Here is a 24197-nt window from a genome sequence, read left to right on the forward strand (position 1 = left end):
GAACTGAAAATATGCCAATGGAGCTTGATCAGAGTACAATGCATGTAAAGGAGTAAAACAGAAACACTGGAAAGGTGGGAAGGGACTAAGTTCTGAAGAATTTTAAATGCCAAATAAAGGACTTTGTATTTAATACTGAAGGTAACAGGGAGCCACTGAAGTTTATTGAGTAGAGGGGTGACACAATAACTGAGATCTTTACAGCACATTAAAGTTCAGAGCACTTTTTTATACATTCTCTCATTTGATCTTCACTAGTCTTGTCAGGTAGATAGCACTCCTGTTATCACTTCCAATTTGCAAATGGGATTCATTTATCTGAGATCATACAATATGTCACAGGTAGGATTCAAACCCTTCTTTCTCCTGTCCAGGTTTTTTTTTTTTTCCCATTACACTAAGGATGCTTCTGAGAGTAAGAGATCAGATCAGAGACATGCACCAGAATACTTAGCCTGATAGTGGAGCATGGGCTAGATTGAAACAGAAAGGCCACTAAAGCTTGGAAGCCAAGTCAGGAGGCTATTATAATAGTTCTCCTAATGAGAGCCTTACCTAGGGCGGTGGCAGGAATGAAAATGAGAGAAAAGATGTGAGCAATATCAGGAAGGTAGAATCAACAGGACTTAGCAACTCATTGGGTGTGTAGAGGGAAGGAAAGGGAGGGGTCAAGAATGACTCTGAAGTTTCGGGGTTAGGAAACAGAGGATGGTGGTACCATTAAACAAAATCGGGGAGGGAGGGCAGCTAGGTGGCGCAGTGGATAAAGCACCGGCCCTGGATTCAGGAGGACCTGAGTTCAAACCCGGCCTCAGACACTTGACACTAGTTGTGTGACCTTAGGCAAGTCACTTAACCCCCATTGCCCCACAAAATTTTAAAAAAAAGAAATCAGGAAGTCAGAAGGAGAAGCAGTGTTGAGGGGGGAAATGAAGACTTCTGTTTTGAAGATTTACTTGAGGTACCAGTAGGATGTGGTTAAGTAGACCTATATAGCATGCATCTAAGTGCATCTAGAGATGTAGAAATGAAGTGCTAGGAATCATTAAAATATTCCCGTCAAAAGTTTGTTATTCAGTTGTTTCAGTCATGTCCAATTCTTCGGTGACCCCACTTGGGGTTTTCTTGGCAGTGATACTGGAGTGGCTTGCCATTTCCTTCTCCAGTTCATTTGACAGATGAGAAAACTGAGGCAAACAGGGTAAAGTGATTTGCCCAGGGTCACACAGCTAGTAAGTATCTGAGGCTGGGTTTGAACTCTTCCTGACTCCAGGCTCAGTACTCTATCCACTGGAACACTTGGCTGCCCATCAAAAGAGGGCCATTTTATTGTGGACAATGGCTTTGCTGATTGCTGAAGGAGAGGGTTCTAGTAACTTTTGCGTTTTCATCAGAACTTTATGGTTTTGTTGTCATAGTCATTATTTTTATGGCTTTGAGGCTGCCTTTCATGTAGAGGCAGCATATTGTTGTGGATAGAGTGCTGAACTGGAAGCAGTAAAGTCCTTAGTTCAAATACCACCTTGGGCTCTTACTAGCTGCATTACCTTGGTCAGGTGGCTTAACTACTCTCAGTCATGGTATACTCATCTGTAAACTAGTGATAGTGCATGTAGTCCTTATCACAGAGGATTATTGTAAGGATTAAATGAAGTATTATTCCCAGAATCCTTTTCAAAACATAGTCAAGGGGCAGCTAGGTGATACAGTGGATAAAGCACTGGCCCTGAATTCAGGAGGACCTGAGTTCAAATCCAGTCTCAGACACTTGACACTAGCTGTGTGACCCTGGGCAAGTCATTTAACCCCTATTTGCCCTGGAAAAAAACAAAAACAAACAAACAAAACATAGTCATATGTGAATGTCAACGGTTGTCATATATTCCATTTTGCTTATGTTTGTATTACCATGCCTGTGTAACCCCCTCTACTTTTTAGATCTCTTTAATTAATAATAGTAATCATGTATAATTGCATAGAGCTTCATGGTTTACAAAGTACTTTCCTCACAACCTATCTGTGAGGTAGATAGCACATTTATCATCATCATCAATATTATTTTTCTACACCTATGACTTCTTTGGTGTAGAAAACCTCTACATAGGAAATTCCCTCCATCAATGCAGATCAGTAACTATTCTGCCCCTTCTAGCCTGGGAAAATTGTCTGTGGCACTGAGAGATTGTTACTTGCTCATGGTGACATAGCCAGGATGGATTAGAAACAGGAATTGAGCCAAATTCTTCCTGAATTTAAGGTTGGTCCTCTGCCCACTCTGCTAGGATGTCTCCTGTGTTATTGTCATTCCCATTTTACAGACAGAAAAATTGAGTCCCAGAAGGATTAACCCCAAGATCACACAGATAATTAAAATCGTAGCTAGGACCAGATTGCAGATATTTTGAATCAAAGTCCACTGTTTTTGCCATGTTCTCTTCCACTCTGCTAATATCTCTCCCTTCTCTATTTATTCCTTTTCACTGTAATTACATCATTCCTTCTTCCTCTGCGTACCTGGTAGAATAGGAATAACTTACATTTAAATAATGACTATGGTACATTATCTTATCTGACCCTCTGTAAGATAGGCTGGAAAGATATTAATTTCCCCCTTTTACAGATGAGAAAACCAAAGCTGGAGAAGTTAAGGAACTTGCCCAAAGACACATAGGTCGCAAGTTAGCATTTGATAGAACCAGGATTTGAACTCGGTTCCTCTGATACATTGCACTCTAACACCAACATAAAAGATGCTAAGACTATTTTGAGATTTTCATTTACAAGGAGAGGATGTTAGGAGTAGAAAGTCCAGGCTTGAGTAATGAAAATATTGAGGAGAAAAGAATACTTTTGAGGATTTGCTAAGGCATGTGTTCCTTTAAAATGTTTCCAAATTAAGTTCATGGTCATTGGTGTATTTGTTTTGAAGTATGGCACACTTATGCCATATATATGGAATGCTTATTTTTAATAGTTTGTATCATCCTCCAAAATGTTCATTATTCCCCAAGGCAATGATGCTGGCCCTTTGATATCAACCATAGAAGCCCAAATGTCTTCCATAGAATCATAAATCTAGATATAGAAGGGGCCCCAGAGGCCTTCTAGCATGTAGCCTCTCCAATCTTTCACTTTCCCCAACCTCCCAAGTCCAGGGAACTAGGACTCCATCCAGCCTGCATGGAAGTTTGCTTTTAATTTCCTCATTATGCCTCAACACTGCAAGAGATCTATGACTTCCTCTACACGGGTGCTCTCTCTACAGATGCAGTCAACTCAGTAAATATTTACTAAGCACCTACTATCTGCTAGGCACTGTCCTAAATTCTGCAGATACATTGAAAAGCAATATTATAATAAATCACAACACCCTCTCCTCTTCATGCCTCATTAGAGAGCTTTATGATTTGTTATGGTCAAAACAATCATCACCCTGGGGCCAAATTTCTGGTAATGAACTTCTCTACGTGTCTCTAAATGACAGACAAGGTTTGTTATAGGGTCTGTCCTTGGACTCTCTCCAGCGTGGAGGGCCTGTTGGTGCTTGACTTCTACAGACATAATCTTTTTGAACCTGGGTCACCTCCATTCCCTGAAAAGATATCCAAATGGGACTTTAGTAGAGATCATGCCCCATTAATAACTGGTTTAATTTTTTCCAGGCCAGATCTATGATTTTATTGGTGTAGGATCCCAGTGAAGGTATTCCCTCTACCAATAGAGGTGAACAATTGCTTTGAAACTTAACATCAAGACAGTTGCCTGAGAGCAACTGAGGGCAAGTGATTTGCTCAGGGTAAAACAGGCAATAGATGTCAAAAGCAACCCGACTCACTTCAAAGATGGCACTAACCCCTCTACCGTGCTGCTTCTCAATGTTATCATCAATCAATCGTCATTAGTATTATTTTCTGATTGTACTGTAGTCTTTGTACTTATCACTTTAAGGATGAGAGATGTGGTTGGTATTTGCTCATGCTAACATCTCAAATATTTCCATAGGGTTTTCTCGCTAAGTATTAGACAACTGGCTCATTGTTTTATGGGATCACCAACTACATTTCTCTGTTTACATCTTGTGTGGGCCTGGCACTGCCCTGAAGCCTCTAGAAGACACTTCTGCATAGCAGTTTCTACGTGCTGAAGCAGGGAATCCTTTTCCGTGGGCCAACATGTGTGCCTCGGATTGAGACACAATGAGGATCAGCAGGTTCCAACAAGTTTCACCTGTCCTTGAGTTGTTTTCCTTCATGCCCTGGACTTCTTTTCAAGAAGGCATCTTGTGGAATGAACAGACTAAGTCAGAACTGAGCATTGTTATCAAGCCCTATTATGTCCTAACATATGACACCCACCAAGGGGATTTCGGACTCAGTCTAATTGGACCTGACTGTAAGCATGGGCAGTGGCTATTAAGGTTGACTTTGCCAATTGAAATGCTCACAGCCCTGTAGCAGTTGAGGGGGAGACCATTCAAGACTATTCAAAATGAGAACTAGCAAATGGATGTTCAGACATTCACATGAAAAATGATCCTGTTCATTGCACCACCCTGAGGCCTGGCAGGCTGCAACTCTTGCCAATCTGCTTGCTGCTGCAGGGAAGGAAAGGAAAGTTTGGTGCTTGGTATTCAAAGGGAGGCAACTGATTACTTTCCTCTGACTTAGGGAAAATTCTCCTTTAACAATGCTTGCGGGGAGAGAGAGGACACTTGTATGTGAAAGTTGAAATGGAAACCAAGCCTGGTCAAAAGGATTTCTCTTTTGGGGCCTTAGTTTGTTCATTTGTAAAAAGAAGGGGTTGGGGGCAGCTAGGTGGTGCAGTGGATGGAGCACCAGCCCTGGAGTCAGGAGTACCTGAGTTCAAATCCGGCCTCAGACACTTAACACTTACTAGCTGTGTGACCCTGGGCAAGTCACTTAACTCCAACTGCCGAAGAAGAAGAAGAAGAAGAAGAAGAAGAAGAAGAAGAAGAAGAAGAAGAAGAAGAGGTTGGCCTGGATCTCTTCCAACTTGGATCTCCCCTTATTCTATGTATCTGTTTGCCCAACTACATGCTGTCCTACTCCTTTGCCTTCACAACCATTCCAGGGGGTTGGATTTGAACCTGGATTCAAATCTGAGCTCTCCCACTCAGTAACTGTGAATTTGAGCAGGTTTTCTTATCTGTAAAAGGTCCCTCCCAGCTCTAAGTCTATAGCCTAGGTTTAAAAAAAGAAAGTCTGAAATTTGAGAGCCATGTGGAATGTCACCTGGTTTAGACCTATTTAAGGCAGATCTGTGACTCAACAACAAAAAATAATATGAGAATTTTTTAAAATTTGCATTAGGTGAATTTGTTGATTATCTTTTAGAAATAGTCTATGCATACCACACAAATGGGTTTTTGGTTTTTTGGGGGGGCATTGTTTTGTTTGTATTTTAATGCAAAGAGAAAGGGTTGTTGAGTATAGGAGGATCTTTCAAATGGCTACCAAATTTATGTTGTAATACTTGAAAAGATTTTTGGGGGTAGGTATGTCTTTCACAGCATAGATCCTAGTCATAGACCTAGAAAGTACTTCTGATGCCATGGAGTGTACCACACACACAGATAAAACTATAATTCACTGTGATAATAACTCACATTTTTACATCACATTAAGGTTCATAAAGCAATTTACTCACAATAATCCTGTGTATAAGGTAGAGCCAATTGTCATTCTACATATGGGGAAACTGAGGCCCTGAGAGGTTAAGGGATTCATTTAAGGTCTCCAATGGTGAGATGAGATTAGATTATAATCTTTATGTTATTAAATCATAGGATTATAGAATTCAAGCTAGAAGGGACATCAGAAAACATTGAGAGAAGGGAAGAGAGGAGAGGAGAGGGGAGGGGAAGGAAAGGAAAGGGAGGGGGAAGGGAGGGAGGGGAGGGAAGGGGAAAAGAGGAGTCCAGGTCTAGTCCCCTTTGCCACTTAGTGGTTTCTAAATAACTTTTTTTTTTGCGGGGCAATGAGGGTTAAGTGACTTGCCCAGGGTCACACAGCTAGTAAGTATAAGTATCTGAGTCCAGATTTGAACTCAGGTCCTCCTGAATCCAGGGCCGGTGCTTTATTCACTGTGCCACCTAGCTGCCCCACTCTAAATAACTTCTAAATCATTTATATTGTGACTGCCTACAATTCTGATTAACTCCTCTTCTATCTAACATAGAAAATCAGTAAGGACTAGTGTTTATTAGAATCTTATGGTGCCATGCAGCGTGACTACATTCTCATCCTTTATTATCAATATAAAGAAAAATGTTTGTGGACCTTGCTGGTATAGCCTTATTTAGAGACTAGTTTGCTGAGCAGTGAAAGTTGAAATTCATTAAACAGGCAGGGAAACTGACTTTCAGGTGCTTCATTCACCTCAGTTCAAGGTGTTTTCCCTTACTTACATCTACTTTTAGGATGATAGGCTCATTCATACACCTAGAACTGGAAGGGACCTCAGAGACCATCTTGTCCAATTCATTTTATGTTTGTTTTTTTGTTGTTTTTTTTTTTTAGTGAGGTAATTGGGGTTAAGTGACTTGCCCAGGGTCACACAGCTAGTAAGTGTTAAGTGTCTGAGGCCAGATTTGAACTCAGGTCCTCCTGACTCCAGGGCTGGTGTTCTATCCACTGCGCCACCTAGCTGCCCCTCAATTCATTTTATAAATTAGGAAACTAAAGTGAGCCATGTTAAGTGACTTGCTTATAAGATTCCAAGGTAAAGAGGAAACACAAAGTTTGAGCCCAGATGCACCGCACTGACTCAGCTTTTTAAAGCCACCAATAATTGTTAAATTCAAATAAATGTTCAACTCAAGTCAGTATGCATTTATTAAACATTCACTGGGCGCAGAGCTCTGTGCCAACCTCTAGGAGAGACAGAAAATTTACCTAAGACACAGTCCATGTATCTGTGGAATTTATAAGCTAGTGACATGACCAAACGCATACAAACTTGAAACTACAATACAATCTAATAATAACTCACAGTTGTATGTCACATTAAGGTTCACAAGGTATTTTCCTCACAGTAATCTTGTGTATTAGATAGAACCAATTGTCATTATCCTCGTTTTACAAATGAGATGGCTGAGAGTCAGTGGAGAAGCGACTACCCAAGATCACAAAGCTAAGAAATGTCAGAGCTGGTATCCAAACCTAGGTTTCCTGATTTCATGTCAAGCAGGCTTTCCTCTGTGTTCTTCTTCTATGATGTTTCACGCAGCCCCGTGTAGCTTTACAAAGCACCATGCTGCCAGGATAAGGACATCAGTGAGACGAATGAAAAAGCAGTCATCAAGGGAAATGCCAGGCATCCAAATACAAGCAAATGAGATAGAACCTGCCCTCGACTAGCTTATGCTCCACTAAGGCAAGACAAGACATGATTGTAAAAGGTTGGGGAGTAGGGGAGTGGTTTCAAGTGTGACAACATGATATGGAGATGTCCAAGAAGTATGGTAGGCCTGGGTAAGGGTAAACGGAGGTGAAAACTCACACATTAGCACACAGGGTCTCAAGGATGGGGAATACAGTTCTGGTAGGAGGTAGTGACATAAGAATGGTTTGGAAGCTGTGTGGTACAAAACAGTCATGGGAAACCCAAGAGGCAAATGTCCTAACTCCCATCTGGCTAGGCCGGTATCTGTGAAAGCTATGTCCCAGGAATTTGGATGGGAGAGTAACGTGATATTGTTCTGCCCAGTGGTCTGACAAGAAGGTGAAATCCACTTTCCACTCTTGGAATATTTCAGCATACGAGGACTCAAAGACATTTAGCTGAGCCAGACACCATATCGATACTGGAGGATCCTAGAAAGGCAGGCTTGTTCTAGATCTTAAGTGAGGAAGGCCCAAAGATGGGATAGACCAAAACTCTTGGAACTACCAGGGTCAAATCAGATGGGCTTCGGGAGGATGAGAGGATGAGGCAAGTTGCCTTCCGTGGGTTCTCCTAATTAGCTTGTTGAAAGCTGCATTCTAAAATGAAAACTAGTAGGAAAGGCTATCTATAGAACTTTATTTTAGCAAATGAGACATCATGGTCTGGGGGCACCCCAAGGCTTAAGATCCCAACTAAACTTAATCAGAGAAAGAAAGAGGAGGAGAGTCAGGAGGAGATGGAGGTGATGAAAAAGCAAAGAATGGACAGGTGCCTGGAATCAACCAAATTCCTGATCCTCCAAGATCCCCCCAGGGCCTCCCCACCCACCTTGTTCTGGTGTTTTCTACCTCCTACCTCAGCCCTCACCAGTTGGCAACCTCACTTGCCTCCTTGAAGGAAGTGATCTGGAGCCAAACCTCCACCAAACAGGATAGGCAAATTCCCAGGATGTTGACCTGGTGGGTAGAGTTTGCATTGGGGACAGGTGACTGTTGCTTTCATCTATTCTCTAAAAGTGTATGTCATGGAACAAAGCATGGGGAAAATGTCCAACTGCCCTAGAGGGCAGGCCAACCCAGATGTGCTGGAAGTTGAATTCCTGAGATGAAGACCTGCTTCTCTACTCAGGTGCAAATAAGCAGTGAAAGTAGATGTGGGTGTCTTCCCCACCCAGTCACACATTCTTTTTTTTTTTTTTTTTTTTTTTTGCTGGGCAATGGGGATTAAGTGACTTGCCCAGGGTCACACAGCTAGTAAGTGTCAAGTGTCTGAGGCCGGATTTGAACTCAGGTACTCCTAAATCCAGGACTGGTGCTTTATCCACTGAGCCACCTAGCCGCCCCCTGTGACACCTAGCCGCCCCCACACATTCTTTTTTTTTTTCTTCTTTTTTTTTTTTTTTGCAGGCAATAGGGGGTTAAGTGACTTGCCCAGGGTCACACAGCTAGTAAGTGTCAAGTGTCTGAGGCCGGATTTGAACTCAGGTACTCCTGAATCCAGGGCCGGTGCTTTAACCACTGCGCCATCTAGCTGCCCCCCCACATTCTTTATATTCTATCTTCCTCTCAAAATATGCAGTTTGGGTTGCCAAAATGTCCTGGGTAACCTCCACTATGTTGTGGTAAACTGAAACCAGCTTGAAAAATTAGAAGTGATAGAACTTGACCAAGAAATGTACCCAGTCCATTCATTTTCATGACTGCTTCTGTTTTTCCCTTTTCTTCTTTTCTTCCTTCCTTTCCTTCCTTCGTTCTTTCCTCCCTCCTTCCCTTCCTTCCTTTCTCATTTAATTGGTGAGGCAATTGGGGTTAAGTGACTTGCCCAAGGTCACACAGCTAGTAAGAGTCAAGTGTCTGGGGCCGGATTTGACTTCAGATCCTCCTAATTCCAGGTCTGGTGCTCTATCCACTGTGCCACCTACCTGCCCCCTTCCTTTCTCATTTAGATGGCACAGTAGTTAGAGTAGTGGACTTGGAGTCAAGAAGACCTGAATTTACATCCTGCCTCAGGTTCTTTCTAGCTGTGGGACTCTGGATAAATCCCTTAACTCTTTCCACTTTAGTTTCCTCATCTATCAAATAGGGATAATAATACCACTAAGCTTACAGGATTTTTGTGAGGAAAAAGTGAGATAAAGTATGTAAAAAACTTTGCAAACCATTATTTAAATTCTAGCTATTATTATTTTGATCCTAAGAGATAAATGCTTAGACAGTTTTGTTATCCTGAGAGGCCAAGGAAATTCTAGCTTTGACCCAAAGGCTTTATCTTCACCGGGATTACTTCTGGATCAATTATCTCAACTATAAAATGGGAATAATAATAGTACCTACCTCCCAGAATAGTTGTGAGGATCAAATGTAATAATATTTGTAAAGCACTTAGCATAACGTGGTGTTTTTTGTTGTTGAGTAGTCATTTCAGCTGTATCTGACTCCCATTTGGGGGTTTTCTTGGCAAAGATCCTGGAGTGCTTTGCCATTTCCTTCTTCAGCTCATTTTACAGATGAGGAAAGTGAGGTAAAAAGGGTTAAATGACTTGCCCAGGATCACACAGCCAGTAAGCATCTGGAGCCAGATTTAAACTCGAGAAGATGAATCTTCCAGACTGCAGGCCTGGTACTCTATCCACTGTACCACCTAGCTGCCGTAAGAAATGTTTCTTCTTTTTTTTTTTTTTTTGAGAAATTTAATTTATTTCTGGTGAGGGGCAGGAGGGGTCTGGCAGTGCTGGTGGGGCAAAGCAAGGTCTTCTGCCCCACCCCCACCTTTGTCCATCCAAGAGGAGTTGCCAGACTGAGCTGAACCTGATGTCCAGGCTGACTGTGCCTGTAGGACAAGATGTGCCAGGCTGGGCCAAAGCGAATCAAGCCCAATAGGGGGGGAAGATGTCCACATGAAGGTGTGATCACTTAGGGGGCTGGTACGCCAGCTTCTGACTCTTCAGCACTGACCACTTGTACCTTTTCATGGCATAGGTGAGGGGGATCAGCAAGCTAAACATTAGAAGCATCTTGAGTCCCATGAGTTTGCGATGATCATGCTCTGGTTCAGATGCCCAACACAGGGACGTAGGCACATCCTTAGCTATCTGTGACACAGTGGCTGGTGTCCCATCATCATACTCAAGGATCTCATTGTAGATAGGGGGAGCCCTGGCAATGGCCTGGCCAGGGAAGTGGGCATTGAAGTAAAGGTCCTCTCTCTTTTTTTTTTTCAGTGAGGCAATTGGGGTTAAGTGACTTGCCCAGAGTCACACAACTAGTAAGTGTTAAGTGTCTGAGGCCAGATTTGAACTCAGGTCCTCCTGACTCCAGGGCTGGTGCTCTATCCACTGCACCACCTAGCTGCCCCAGTAAAGGTCCTCTCGAAGAGAGATTCCAGCAGGTGGGTCACAGTATCCCATAAGCAGGGGAAAGACATAATCCTCACCACCGTGCCTGTCTCGGATGATGTAGCTGAGGTCGGGGGGTAGTGCCCCATTGTTGGCAGCCCGAACACCCTCAGGGTTGGGGTAGGGCTTGAGAAAATAGTCAGAAAGCTCCCCTGGCCTCAGGAACATCTCTCCATCTTCATTAGGACCATCCTGAACCTCTATCTCTTCTGCCAGGGCCTTGGCTTCTGCTCCAGTGTAGCGCACACCCACCAAATGGCGATAAGCCAGGTAGTCCATGCTGTGGCAGGAATAGCACACCTGCTTATACAGCTGGAAGCCCGGCGAATGCTGCTATGGTCCAAGGAGAGGAAGCCTGGGTGAGACCAGGGGTAGTTTGGTGGGCGCAGCTCTAGGTCAGTGTGCAGGGCCACAGCAAGTCCTGCACCTCCCACAGTCAGCATGCCCAGGGCTGATAGCACCACTTTCCGACCCCTCGAGAGGTTTGAGAATGATGATGACATTGTATCAGCCTAAGGCAACCACAGCACGAGAGTACTGGGGCCTAGTGCCGCTCAGCAGGACCCGGCCATGGGCTCGCCCCATAGCCCTGGCCACCGCTATTGCCACTGCCACCCAAGAAATATTTATTCTTTAACCATTCTGGATAGCAATTTGGAACTATACTCAAAGGGCTATAAAATTGTGTATACCCTTTGATCCAACAATACCATTGCTAAATCTATATCTCAAAGAGATAAATAAAAGTCAGTGGGGGCGGGGAGAAGGATCTACTTGTACAAAAAGATTTATAATAACTCTGTAGTAGTGAAGAATTGGAAATTGAGGGGATGTCCATCAATTGGTAAATGGATGAACAAACTGTGGTATATGGTTGTGAAGGAATGACAAGCAGGATGATTTCAGAAAAACCTGAAAAGACATGAGCTGATGCAAAGTGAAGTGAGCAGAACCAGGAGAACATTATACTACTCAGCATTAGCAATATTGTATGATGAAGAACTATGAAGGGCTTGGCTATTCTAGGCAATACAATGATCTAAGACAATCCAAAGAACTCATAATGAAAAATGCTATCTGCCTCCAGTGAAATATCTGAAATTGTCTGAATACAAACTAAAGCATATCTTTCTTTTTCTTTCTTTCCTTTTTTTATTTTCTTGTGCAAAATGTCTAATATGGGAATGTTTTACATAATTTATATATATATGTATATTTATATATATATAAACCTATATCACATTTCTTTTCTCAAGGAGGAGGGAGGGGAAGGAGGTATAGAATTTGGAACTTAAAACTTAAAAAAATAAACTTAAAATTTTTTAACATGTAATTGAAGGAAAATAAAATATTATTTAAATGAGTAAAAAAAGAGAAATGCTTGTTCCCTCCTTTCCCCTGGAGGATTTGAGTACTGAAACACTCAGCTGATATCTCCCTTTTCCATAAAGATAGTTATTAGTCAAGAAAACCCTCAAAAAGATTGTGTTAGATGGTAACCAATTTCGAAAACAAAAAATTAAAAGAAACGTTACTGTTCAAACTAGAAGGAATCGGATCATATTGATTTACCAATATTCACTTTGGGGTGTGCTCCCAACATTTAGGAGCAGAGTCAGCTTTCATCTTTCTGCTTTTATGAGTGGGTATTGGGAAGGAAATAGGAAGCCAGGGGCAGCTAGGAGGCACAGTGGATAAAGCACTGGACCTGGATTCAGGAGGACCTGAGTTTAAATCTGGCCTCAGAGACTTGACACTGAACTAGCTGTGTGACCCTGGGCAAGTCACTTAACCCTCATTGCCCTGGAGCGGGGGGAGGAGGAAGTCAAGCAGCTTGCATCAAAACAACAGTTAGTATAAGGTTGAAAACGCAGAACAAAGAGCTGGGAATGAAAGAGCAGAAACAAGGCTAGGAGAACAAGCTGGGAGATGGGTGCAGAAGCAGCAAATACTGAGGGAAGTATCCAGAATCCAGTAGTCAAGTAGAATGAGGGGATCGAGTGAGGAAGATCGAGTCCTGTAACAAAGGTCCAAGCAAGGAAGTAGATCCAAACCAGGTAAGCAAATATGAACTGTGAACTCCAAGATGTCAGACTTTGAAGCTCATTATAGGGGCAAGGCAATCATACTCCTCCAGCTGGCCAAAAGGTCCCCATTCCCACAGAAACCATACTGATAACAATATGCTTCCGTCTTTGCTCTTCTAACCACCTCTTTATCTGTTTTGCCTTGGCCATGACTGATCCTCCACTTTCTGAAATTTCCCCCTTTCCCTCTGCTCAGCATTGTTTGTCGGAGCTCAGCCTGCTTCCGTGGTCTCCTGCCCTTTCAGACTGGCATGTCAACAACACTTTTGCCAAAACTCTAACGAAAAGGAACCCATAATGGGTTCCTTTGGGACAAGATTGCTTCAGTGTCACAGTGTGCTTGTCTACTTCCCCTTAGAGGAGGGTTTCTGGGTCCATGGACTTGTCTTAATAATAATAATAATAACAACAACAACAACAACATGCAGTTCCATTTCATTACGATGTTTCCTTTGTAATTCTATTTCTTTTATTTTATGCATTTAAAAACATTATTCTAAGAAAAGGCCAGTGGACTTTACCAGCCTACCAAAGGGGTCTCTGGTACACAAAAGGTTAAGAACTTCATTTTAGAGGCTTTCTGGATGGGGAAGCAACTAATATAAATGTGCAAGCATGTAAAATTTATACATAATACATATACACATGTATGTGTATATAAATATATATGTATGCAGATGCAACCACATGTTTATAAATATACCCATGTGTGTACACAAGCACATTGGTATGTGTACGTGTATGTTTATATACACATGTGTGCATATTTGCCTACATCTGTATGTACATGCATATATGCATGCATGATGCATTATATATCTCTCTATCTCTATCTATCAGATGCCATCTGAGGCAACTCGTGGGATGTATAAAGAAGATCAGCAGTAACAATATCTAGTAATTCATAAAAGACTGGGAAGCAAGACACTTCAGCCACAGTTATCCACATACTAAAGCCCAGAGAATGGATAATAAGATGAAGTTGGTTTTTCTTTTTTTTCCCATAAAAGTATTTTATTGTTTTCCAGTTACGTGTAGAGATAGTTTTCAACATTTGTTTTTCTAAGATTTCTAGTTTCAAGTTTTTCTCCCTCCCTAAGACAGCAAGTAATCTGATATAGGTTATATATGTACAATCATGTTAAACATATTTCTGCATTAGTCATGCTGTGAAAGAAGAATCAAAGCCAAAAGGGAAAACCTCAAAAAAAGAAGAAGAACAACAACAAAAACAATAGAAATTGTATGGTTCAATCTGCATCTAGATTCCACAGTTCTTTTTTTTCTGGATTTGGAGAGCATTTTCCATCATGAGTCTGTGGGAACTATCTTGGACCACTGTATTGCTGAGAAGAATCAACTATATCACAGTTGATCAGCACATAATGTTGTTGATACTGTGTACAATGTTCTCCTGGTTCTGCTCATCTCGCTCAGCATCAGTTCATTTAAGTCCTTCCAGGTTTCTCTGAAATCTGCCTGCACATCGTTTCTTACAGCACAATAGCATTCCATTACATTCATATACCACAACTTGTTTAGCCATTCCCCAGTTGATGGGCAACCCCTCAATTTCCAATTCCTTGCCACCACAAAAAGAGCAGCTATAAATATTTTTGTACACGTGGGTCTTTTTCCCTTTTTTATGATCTCTTTGGGAAAAAGACCTAATAGGGGTATTGCTGGGTCAATGGGTATGCACAGCTGTATAGCCAGCCCTTTGGACATAATTCCTAATTGCTCTCCAGAAAGGTTGGATCCGTTCACAGCTCCACAAACAATGCATTAGTGTTCCAATTTTTCCACAGCTTCTCAAACTTGGTTTTTCTTAAAATAGGTAAGTACAACTGAGAGGCATCACAGCAAGCACACTGATGCATTGTTGTTGAATTTATGATTGGGCACAGCCATTCTGGAAAGCAATTTGGAATTGTACATTAAAAAGTTACCCGGGGCAGCTAAGTGGCACAGTGGATAAAGCACCGGCACTGGATTCAGGAAGACCTGAGTTCAAATCTGGTCTCAGACACTTGACACTAGCTTTGTAACGCTGGGCAAGTCACTTAACCCTCATTGTCCCACAACAACAACAACAAAAAATAAAAATAAAAATAAAAACTTTTCAAAAAGTGACTGAAATGTGCATGTCCTTTAAATTGTTTTTTTAAAAAGTTACCCATGGCAGGTGGCTAGGTGGTGCAGTGGATAAAGCACCGGCCCTGGATTCAGGAGTACCTGAGTTCAAATCCAGCCTCAGACACTTGAAACTTACTAGCTGTGTGACCCTGGACAAGTCACTTAACCCCCATTGTCCCGCCAAAAAACCAAAAAAGTTACCCATGGGGCAGCTAGGTGGTACAGTGGATATAGTACCGGCCCTGGATTCAGGAGGACCTGAGTTCAAATCTGGCCTCAGACACTTAACACTTACTAGCTGTGTGACCCTGGGAAAGTCACTTAACCCTAACTGCCCCGCAAAAAAAAAAAAAAGTTACCCAACAACGCATGCCTTTTGACCCAGCTATACCACTGCTAGGCCTATACATAAAAGAGGTCAAAGAAAAAAGAAAAGATCCTATATGAAGAAAAAATATTTATAGCAGCTTGTGTGTCTGTGTGTATTTGTGTATGTGTTGGCAAAACACTGGAAACAAAGGGAATATTCATCAGTTTAGTAATAGTTGACAAATCATGGCATATTAGTATAATGGAATATACTTTAGAGGAACAATTTATACTATAATATCAATATTGGGAAAATGAAGTTTCAAAGATATAAACTTATGGAGAATTAAATGAGTAGAAGCAAGAGAACAACTTATCCAATAAACACAAAATTGTAAAAACAAAAAATAATTTGAAAATCTCTCAGACCTCTGATCAACTGGAGGACCGATGATGAAGTGTTCTATACACAGAAAGTTTGCAGATTCAGGGTGAAAAATAAGACAAAATTTTTTTACAGGGCCAAATGAGGCAATTTGTTTTGCTTAACTATACATATTTATTACTAGAATGTTGTTTTTCTTTTCTTTTCCATGGGATGGGGAGTGGAACTGAGAGAAAATATATTTTTGTTCATTAAAAAATAAAATTTAATTTTGAAAAGATTCAGTGGGAAAGGAATCAAGACTGAAATAAGGCAATGAATTGGCATGTGCTATTTTTTAAAAAGAGGATAATAAATTTCACAGATTGGGCAGCATTGTAGGCACACATGAAAAAATAATCCAGTTTCATTACTTGGCCAAGCACAATTTCTATGGTTAACAAACATAAGAGCTATTCTTTAGCACACACTAATTTCCACATGCATTCATATTAGAATCCCTGCTCTACCACTTTCAAACTCCCCAGCATTTTGCTTTTTCTATAGCCAGATAAGCCAATGAGTCCACATCACCCCATTTTTTCTTGGACTTCATGTATTTCACAGGACCCTAAGAAGCATCTAAGCACATTATCTACCCTAAGAGAAGACATTTCTCATACTAACAAGAACCAAAATATGGTAGCCTTGTGTAAGAGAGAAAACCTGCTCTGGAGTCTTAAAAGCTTGTCACAGAATCCCAGAAAAGTCTTAATTTATGGGACAAGACATTTATTATACACTGACTCCCAGTGTTAGGGACATTAAAGCTTCGTCGTTGGCATTTATGGTTTCTGCAGAGCTTGTACACTTTCTGTGGGGGACTCTCCACATCCCAAAGTACAAGGATGATAGGAAGGAAGCTTTTTATTAGTTGTTTTTTAATGTCCCACCAGTGCCAAGCAGTTGGGAAGACTGTTGTCCAGCTGGCTTCAAGCAGCCAGGGCATAAATCAGGGGGAACTGGCCCTGGTGCTTGGCTGTACTCAAAGGCTCAGAGAAATTGGCCAGTGATCATTCCCTCTCCTTCTTTGCTTGTGTAAACTGTTTACTGAAAGTTATGTGGCCACATATACCAGAAGAGTGGCATCCTAATCCCTTAATAATGCTTATGAAATGTAATTGCAGGAACACATTTCATAAATTGCCTTTATCCTTTTAGAAATCTACATAAATCACTGGTACCTTCACTGCCCCATTTGGAGAGCAGAGCCCCAAACCCAGTTGCTAAGTGGCCTCCCTCTTCCTCTCCCTGATTTGGCTTCAAGGCTCCGTGGTGAAATACAGGCCCTCTCCTGGAAGGCTGGAAAGCCACACTAGTTATACTTCACCCCACCACAGCAGATGCTTTCCACTGTATTCCCAAACACTGGAGGTTTTAGAGGAATCTAATCCCTGACTGATCGTGCCAACCACTTTCCTGATGATTTTTTAAATCATGTGTCTCCCATAAAGGAAAAGGAGTCTGCCTGCTTCTGATTCATTTACACTTTGAGATGCAGATGGCAGGAGTAACTATTTGAAGTGCTAGGCTGTAAAAAAAAAAAAAACCAACTCATTCAGCTGCATGCTCCCAACCTATATGATGCATGGAATGGAGATGGTACAGTCTTTTCCTACTTGGAAGTTAAGATGGATGAGGGATGGGAGTCCTCTCACTGGACCCAGGGCTAAGAATAGTCAACAAATAAAATGAAAGAAGAGAAAAGAAGGGGATAGAACCAGCTCTTTGACTTGGCACCCCTACTCTTATTTCAGCTTTCATGTATTAAGAGTATAATATTTGGTGTTAGAGATGAAATGTGACATAGTAGAGAGCTGTTCTCAGAGCCAGGAAGACCTGGGTTCAAATCTAGCTTCCAATATGTAACATCTGTGTGATCCTAGGCAAGTCTTCCTAATTCTCTGAAGTTCATTCAACTCTCTAAGACTCTAAATTGCAGAGATGTGATCTGAGCTGGTAGAAGGAATTTCATCACTGTGAATTCCCTCTACCAATAAAATCAGATTCTGGTTTCCACTCTTCCTCCTGTCCCCAAATTATATTAATACAATCATTCAAACCTTTTGTCTGATTTGCAAAGAAAATGACATAGGAAATGCAAAGACATCTTTTTTTTTGGGGGGGGGGGTAAGGCAATTGGGGTTAAGTGACTTGCCCGGGGTCACACAGCTAGTAAGTATTAAGTGTCTGAGCCAGATTTGAATTCAGGTACTCCTGACTCCAGGGCCTGTGCTCTATCCACTGCGCCACCTAGCTGCCTGCAAGGAAATCTTAAAAGAAAAAAGCACTAGGATCAACAACATCATATATTTATTGCTGAAAGGGATCACAGAATTAATTTAATCCAACCTCCTCGTTTAACAAATGAGGAAACTGAGTCCTTGAGAGGTGAAATGAATCGACCAAGGTCACACAGCAAGTAAGTGGCTGAGTTGAAGATCAGAAGCTTATTAAAAGGATGAAGGTAAATCTCAGGTGGGTAGCTAGGTGGTACAGTGGATAAAGTGTCCATCCTGGAGTCAGGAAGACTGATCTTCCTGAGTTTGAATCTGGCCTCATACACAAGTTATGTGACTCTGAACAAGTCACTTAACCTGTTTGCCTCAGTTTCCTCATTTGTAAACTGAACTGGAGAATGAAATGGCTAACTACTCCAGTATCTTTGCCAAGAAAACCCAAAATGGGGTCACGGAGAGTCAGAAACACTGAACAGCAAATCAAAGTTGGTTATTAATACTAAGAAAATAACACCATAGGTGTATATAATGATTTATGGTTCTGAAATCTTTTCTAATTTGTGCCTCATAATAACCTGTGACAGATATAAAGTAAGTATTATTATCCTCTTTCTATGCATGAATAAACTGAGGCTCAAAGAGATTAACTGACTTGTTCAAGGCCACCTAAATATTAAATCTTCCTACTCCAAGTCCAGTGTTCTCTGCATGGACTGGACCACTCTATCAGTCTGTCCTTAGTCTGTGTTGTCTGATGACTCCTTTCCATTGTCTTTACATCATTATTTCCTCCTCCTTGGTGGAATAATAAAATAGAATGCATTTATATGATGTTTATGGTTTAGAAAACACTTTATATATGTCGTCTCCTTTGATCTTTAACATAGCCCTGTGAAATAGACTGGCAGGTATTATTAGCTTCATTTTAAAGATGAGAAAACTGAGGATTAGAGAACCTAAATTCCTTTCCCAAGGTCCTACAACCAGTAAATAGTGGAAAGGGGACTCAAATCCAGGGTTTCTGACTCCAGCTATTGAGGGAAGTGTGATGCTGTGTAAAGACTATTAGATTTGGAGTCAGAGATTGTTGTTGTTCAGTCATTTCTGTCACATCTAACTCTTCGTGACCCCTTTTGGGGTTTTCTTGGCAGAGATACTGGATTGGTTTGCCATTTCCTTCTCCAGCTCATTTTACAGGTGAGGAAACTGAGGCAAATAGGGTTAAGTGACTTGCCCAGGTAGTAAGTGTTTGAGGTCACATTTGAACTCAGGTCTCAGTAACCTCAAGCCTTTTACTCTATCCACTGTACCATCTCAATGCCCCATTGGGCTCAAATTCTGGCTCTGCTCCCTCACCTCTCTAGGTTTCAGTTTCCTCATTTGGAAAATGATGAGATTGGATTAGATGGCCTCTAAGTCTACTTCCAACTCTAAACTTATGATTTTGTTAAATATGAGAAATTCAGAGAAACATAAGAAGTCCTTGTGATGGGATGCAGAGCCAAGAAAGCAATCAGAAGAACCATGCACACAATGACTGCAACAATGTATATGAAAAACAACCCTTGAAGATGTCAGAACTCAGATTAAATGCCATGATTGACCTTGACTCCAGAGGACCAATAATGAAACATGCTTCTCCCTTCTTGATAGAGAAGTTATAGGCCACAGGAGCCGAATATCGCCTAGACTGTTGGATGCAGTCACTGCTGTGGCTTGTTTTGGCTCTATTATTTTTTTGGTTGCAAGAGAGGGTTCTGTGTGGAGGCATGTAGCATGATTATTGGGAAGGGATGGTGAAATATATATTTTAAGCAGCAACAATTTTTTTTTCCAGAAAGGATGTCATGAACTGTGACTCTCATGCTCCCCTATAAAACATCTTTTGACATCATTGGCAGAGACAGAATATGGCTAATGATCCATAAGGCTAACTTAATATCGTACTTTTTAACCTTTGTCCCTTAAATTTAGAACAAGCTAAGCCACTGTAATCTCAAGGCTGACCAAGAGGTTAGAGTTCTGGGTTCTGTTCTTGAGTCGTCTAATAAGCTACTAGGTGGCTTGAGGAAAATATTGGTTACTAATAATTAACCATCTCAGTTTCTCCATCTGTAAAAGGGCAATAAAGTCCTCCCAACCCCACAGAGGTGTTGGGACAATTCATGAAGTAATGCTCCAATGAAAGGAACTATATAAACATAAAATGTTATTACAAAGCTTCATAGTCTTTGTCAACCCCATTTAAATAGCATGATGCCACTCTTAGGAGGGACTCCACTTTAATGGGTCACAGATACAACAACACAATTCACTTTGAGTTCTTCAGAAGAAAGATACTGGGTAAATTCAACCCATTTTATTTTCTCTTTTTTTCTTCTCCCTGACAGTTGAAGAAATGCATGTTGGGAATGATATGGACTTGCTTTTTCAAAGAACTCCATTTCTTGTAGAGTACCTATTTCTGAAGTACAAATGCTACTAGTCTGTCTAATCCTCTATGCTTTTGTAACCTAGCAACCAAATTCAAGATGCTCTGTATCCTGTGATCTTCTGGGGCCCCCAGGAGAATTGCAGGGATTTGGTTGGCCACCAGAGAATACCCAGTAACTTTGGAGGGAATGTTGGAAGGGAAAGAGAGAATAGACTCAATCAATTCCAGGTTTGGACTGGAGGCCAATTCCCAGAATCCCTTATATTTCCAGTAAGTTCTTGAGAGATTTATATAGAAGTACTTTCTACTACCACTTCAAAGGACTTTGGAATCATCACAGGGAGACTGGAGCTAGCCTCTCCCCCAGGACAGTACCAGGTGTTAAGCCAGTCAACTTTAGTTCTACCCCCAAAACAAAACTAAATGCATCTGAGATGGTCCTAGAGACTTACGATCCAGAAACTCTCTGCACTTACTGGATTGGATGTGTGAATAGCAGTAACTTCACTTCTCTGCTGTGCTGGTCAGGAAGTGTGGGTAAAGGAGAATAGTTCTTTTTTTAAGCTGCTCCCTACTGCCTGAATGGTGGTTTATTTTTGTTACCCATAACCAGAATAACTAGACCATTCGAGAGAAGATCACCATATTGGTAGGTTGCTGGCTTTCAATGAGAGTAGTAGGTGTTTTCTATGTTTTACTCTGAACCTATGGCCTTTCTTGGATGGGCAAGGTAGTTGCAGGCAAGGCACTCTGTAACTCTGCTCAGTAGATGAATGGATAGATAGATGATAAATGATACATAGGTAGACAGAGATGATAGATATATAAACAGATGAATACACATACAGATAGATAATAGACACACAAATAGATAATAGATCAATAGATATGATAGGTAGATAGATGGTAGATCAATAAATATAACAGGTAGAGATAGATGGATTATAGATAAATCATAGATATCATAGCTATGACCAATAGAAATAGATGACAGATTGATAGATACAATTGGTAGATAGGAATGGATAGAGAAATAGATTTTAAAGAGAGAGAAAGAGAAAAAGAGAGAGAGAGATTTATTAAGCACATCATATGTGCTGTGCTAAGGGCTGGGGAAACAAGTGGAGCTTACATTCTAATGGGATGGAAGAAATATGTGGTAACATGATGTGGAAACGGTTAGGAAGAGATATGAAGGGCTGCCTCTCAAGAAGATACAGTGAAAATTCACCCATCAGAGGTGGGCCCAGAGGCAAAGAGGATTAAGATGAATATATAGCATCATAAACATGCTCACATAAAGATCCACAAGATCTCACTGGTAACCCTTTTGCATCCCTCTCCCATCTGGTACTTATGAAATGATAACAAGCGGTAGGGCTCTCCACTGCTTTTAATTAAGGATGGTGAAAAAGACTAGCAGATGAGTTTTTTTTTTTAACCTGGCAGCATTTTGGCCCCAATTAGTTAATTGAACCTTTTCTCATGTCTGCCTCTTCCCAATCTTTGGTTGAGGTAGTCTCTTTTGAAGGCAAGTGGGTAAATAGTACATGTACTTAAACTGCAGTTCCGGAATCAGATTAAAGCACAGTATCATTGATTAAAAGCTGAAAGTCACCTTACCAGTCATCTAGCCCAACATCATCTTTTTTTTTCCAGATGAGGAAACTTAAACCATGAGAAGTTGAGTGATTTGCCTCTCTCTCTCCTCATTTCCCACCCTGATGTATTCATTCTGGAATTCTTTGACTTCTCTACCACATCCCTGTGTGCCCCTTTCCTGCCCCTTTCTTTGCTCTTTTTGTGTGTTGGTCTCCCCATTAGATCGTGAGCTCTTTGATAGTAGGGTCTGTCTTTCTGATTCTCATTTGTTTCTTCAGAGCTTAGCACAATGTCTGATACATAGGAGGCACTGAATAAATGTTTATTCACCTGACTTGCCCCAAAGTTAAAGGTAGTACATGGCAGAACCAGGATTTGAACCCAGCTCCTCTGACTCCAAGTCCTAAGATTTGTTTGTTTTTCCCCCCACTTTACTATGTTGCCTTTGTAGATGTTAGGAATCACAAGACAATAGATCTACAGCTAGAGGACATCAATGAAATCATCTAATCCATCTCCTTCATTTTACAGTTAAGGAAACTGAGGCTGAGAGTAGTCCAAGGCTGAGAGACTTGTCCAAGGTCACAAATAGTAAGTATCTGAAGTGGGATTGGAACCCAGTGCTCTGACTCTAAAACCAGAACTTTTGCCGCTGTACTCCTTCTTTCTGAAGAAGTTACGTCCCATCTTCATGGGCATCTAGGTGGTACAATTGATTAGAGCACTGGCTCTAGAGTCAAGAAGACCTGGGTTCAAATCTCATTTCAGATACTCACTAGATGTGTGACCCTAGACAAGTCACTTAACCCCAATTGCTTTAAACATCAGGGGCCATCTCCAATTGTCCTAATATATACCTTGCCACTAGACCCAGATGGCTCTGGAGTAGGTAAGGAGACTGGTGATTTTGCACAGCCCTGCCTCACTTAAATCCAATTCTGTGCAAATCATGACCTTACCCTTATTATCATGGTCCTCTTCAAGAAAGGACAGACAACAACAATGTCCCATATTCAAGAACATCACCATGCTTTTCTCATCCTATAATTCCCAGAAGTTGAAATAGATGGAATATTTGAGTTCTAATTTTAAAAACATGAGAACAACGTAATAGCCAGAGCTAGTATTTATGTTCCTTGTCCTCTTCAGTGAGAGCCTTCGCTCATGCAAATAAAATCTGGCATGTGTACGTCTGAACCAGTTAGAGTAAGAGACCATTACAGTAACTTTGGGCTGAAGCAATCCCCAGATTTTGTCCAGATTCTATCTAGAGGAAAAGTCCAAAATTGAATGTCTTCAGATGTACAGGTTTAAGGCCCAGACCACAGTGCATCCCACTTTGGTAGCAGATGTCCAGTCTAAACAGTTCTGTCCAGCTAGGAAACATTCAGCTGTCTAAGCAGTAGAGGCCAGTCAAGATGATTAGGAAGGTTATAACCAGAAAACTTCCTTGTCGGCATTTGAAAACCACACGGTATTTTACAACATTCCTGTCTCTTAAGCTGCTGGGAAGTGTACCACCTTACTGCCTTTTGCATAATGAAGCCAAGCTTTTCCCTCAGAGGCCCCTCATAGCTTTGATCCAATTTAGAAGATGAGGGAGATGATGAGTAAGAGCCTTGGGAACCAGACAGTATTTTCACAGACATACTTAAAGGGTTTTTTTTTAGGGGGGGTGGGGAGGAGTGCTGTTTGTTTTGGGGGATGCGTTTTTAAGTCATACATCACTCTGGTAAACAATCCCTATAGTATATGGATTTATCAAATGCCTTAACCAAATATTTGCTATTTATAAAATAATCAAGGAAACAGACTTGTGTTTATTATTCCTTAATCATCAGCAGTTTGATGGATTAAAAACAGTCTTACTTTTTCCTCTTCTCCCTCTATCAGCCCCTTTTCCCCCCTTACCCCATAGTGATGGCGCCAATGCGGTAAATGCAACAACATACCCTTTTTAAAATAAAAATCAAAGGACTAGGAAAAAATAAAAGAAAGTCAAATAAGTGACCTTGCTGAACTGTGGGCATGGACAGAGAACAGGTTTAGGCCTTCTGGCCAATGTCCAAAGCCCCTCAGGGCAGTGATCCTGATTTGAAGCGGATAGAGTTGAGAAGGAATACAGTCAATGTCTGTTTCCGGTTCACAGGGGCCTCAACGTCAC

General features: G+C 41.2%; 1 pseudogene; it reads right to left on the reverse strand.

Annotated features, from left to right (window-relative positions):
* Positions 1–10315: 10315 nt before the first annotated feature.
* Positions 10316–23949, reverse strand: LOC122755104 (annotated as a pseudogene).
* Between the last annotated feature and the right edge of the window lie 248 nt (positions 23950–24197).

The sequence above is a fragment of the Dromiciops gliroides genome, chromosome 4, assembly GCF_019393635.1.
Source record: "Dromiciops gliroides isolate mDroGli1 chromosome 4, mDroGli1.pri, whole genome shotgun sequence".
Lineage (NCBI taxonomy): Eukaryota > Metazoa > Chordata > Mammalia > Microbiotheria > Microbiotheriidae > Dromiciops > Dromiciops gliroides.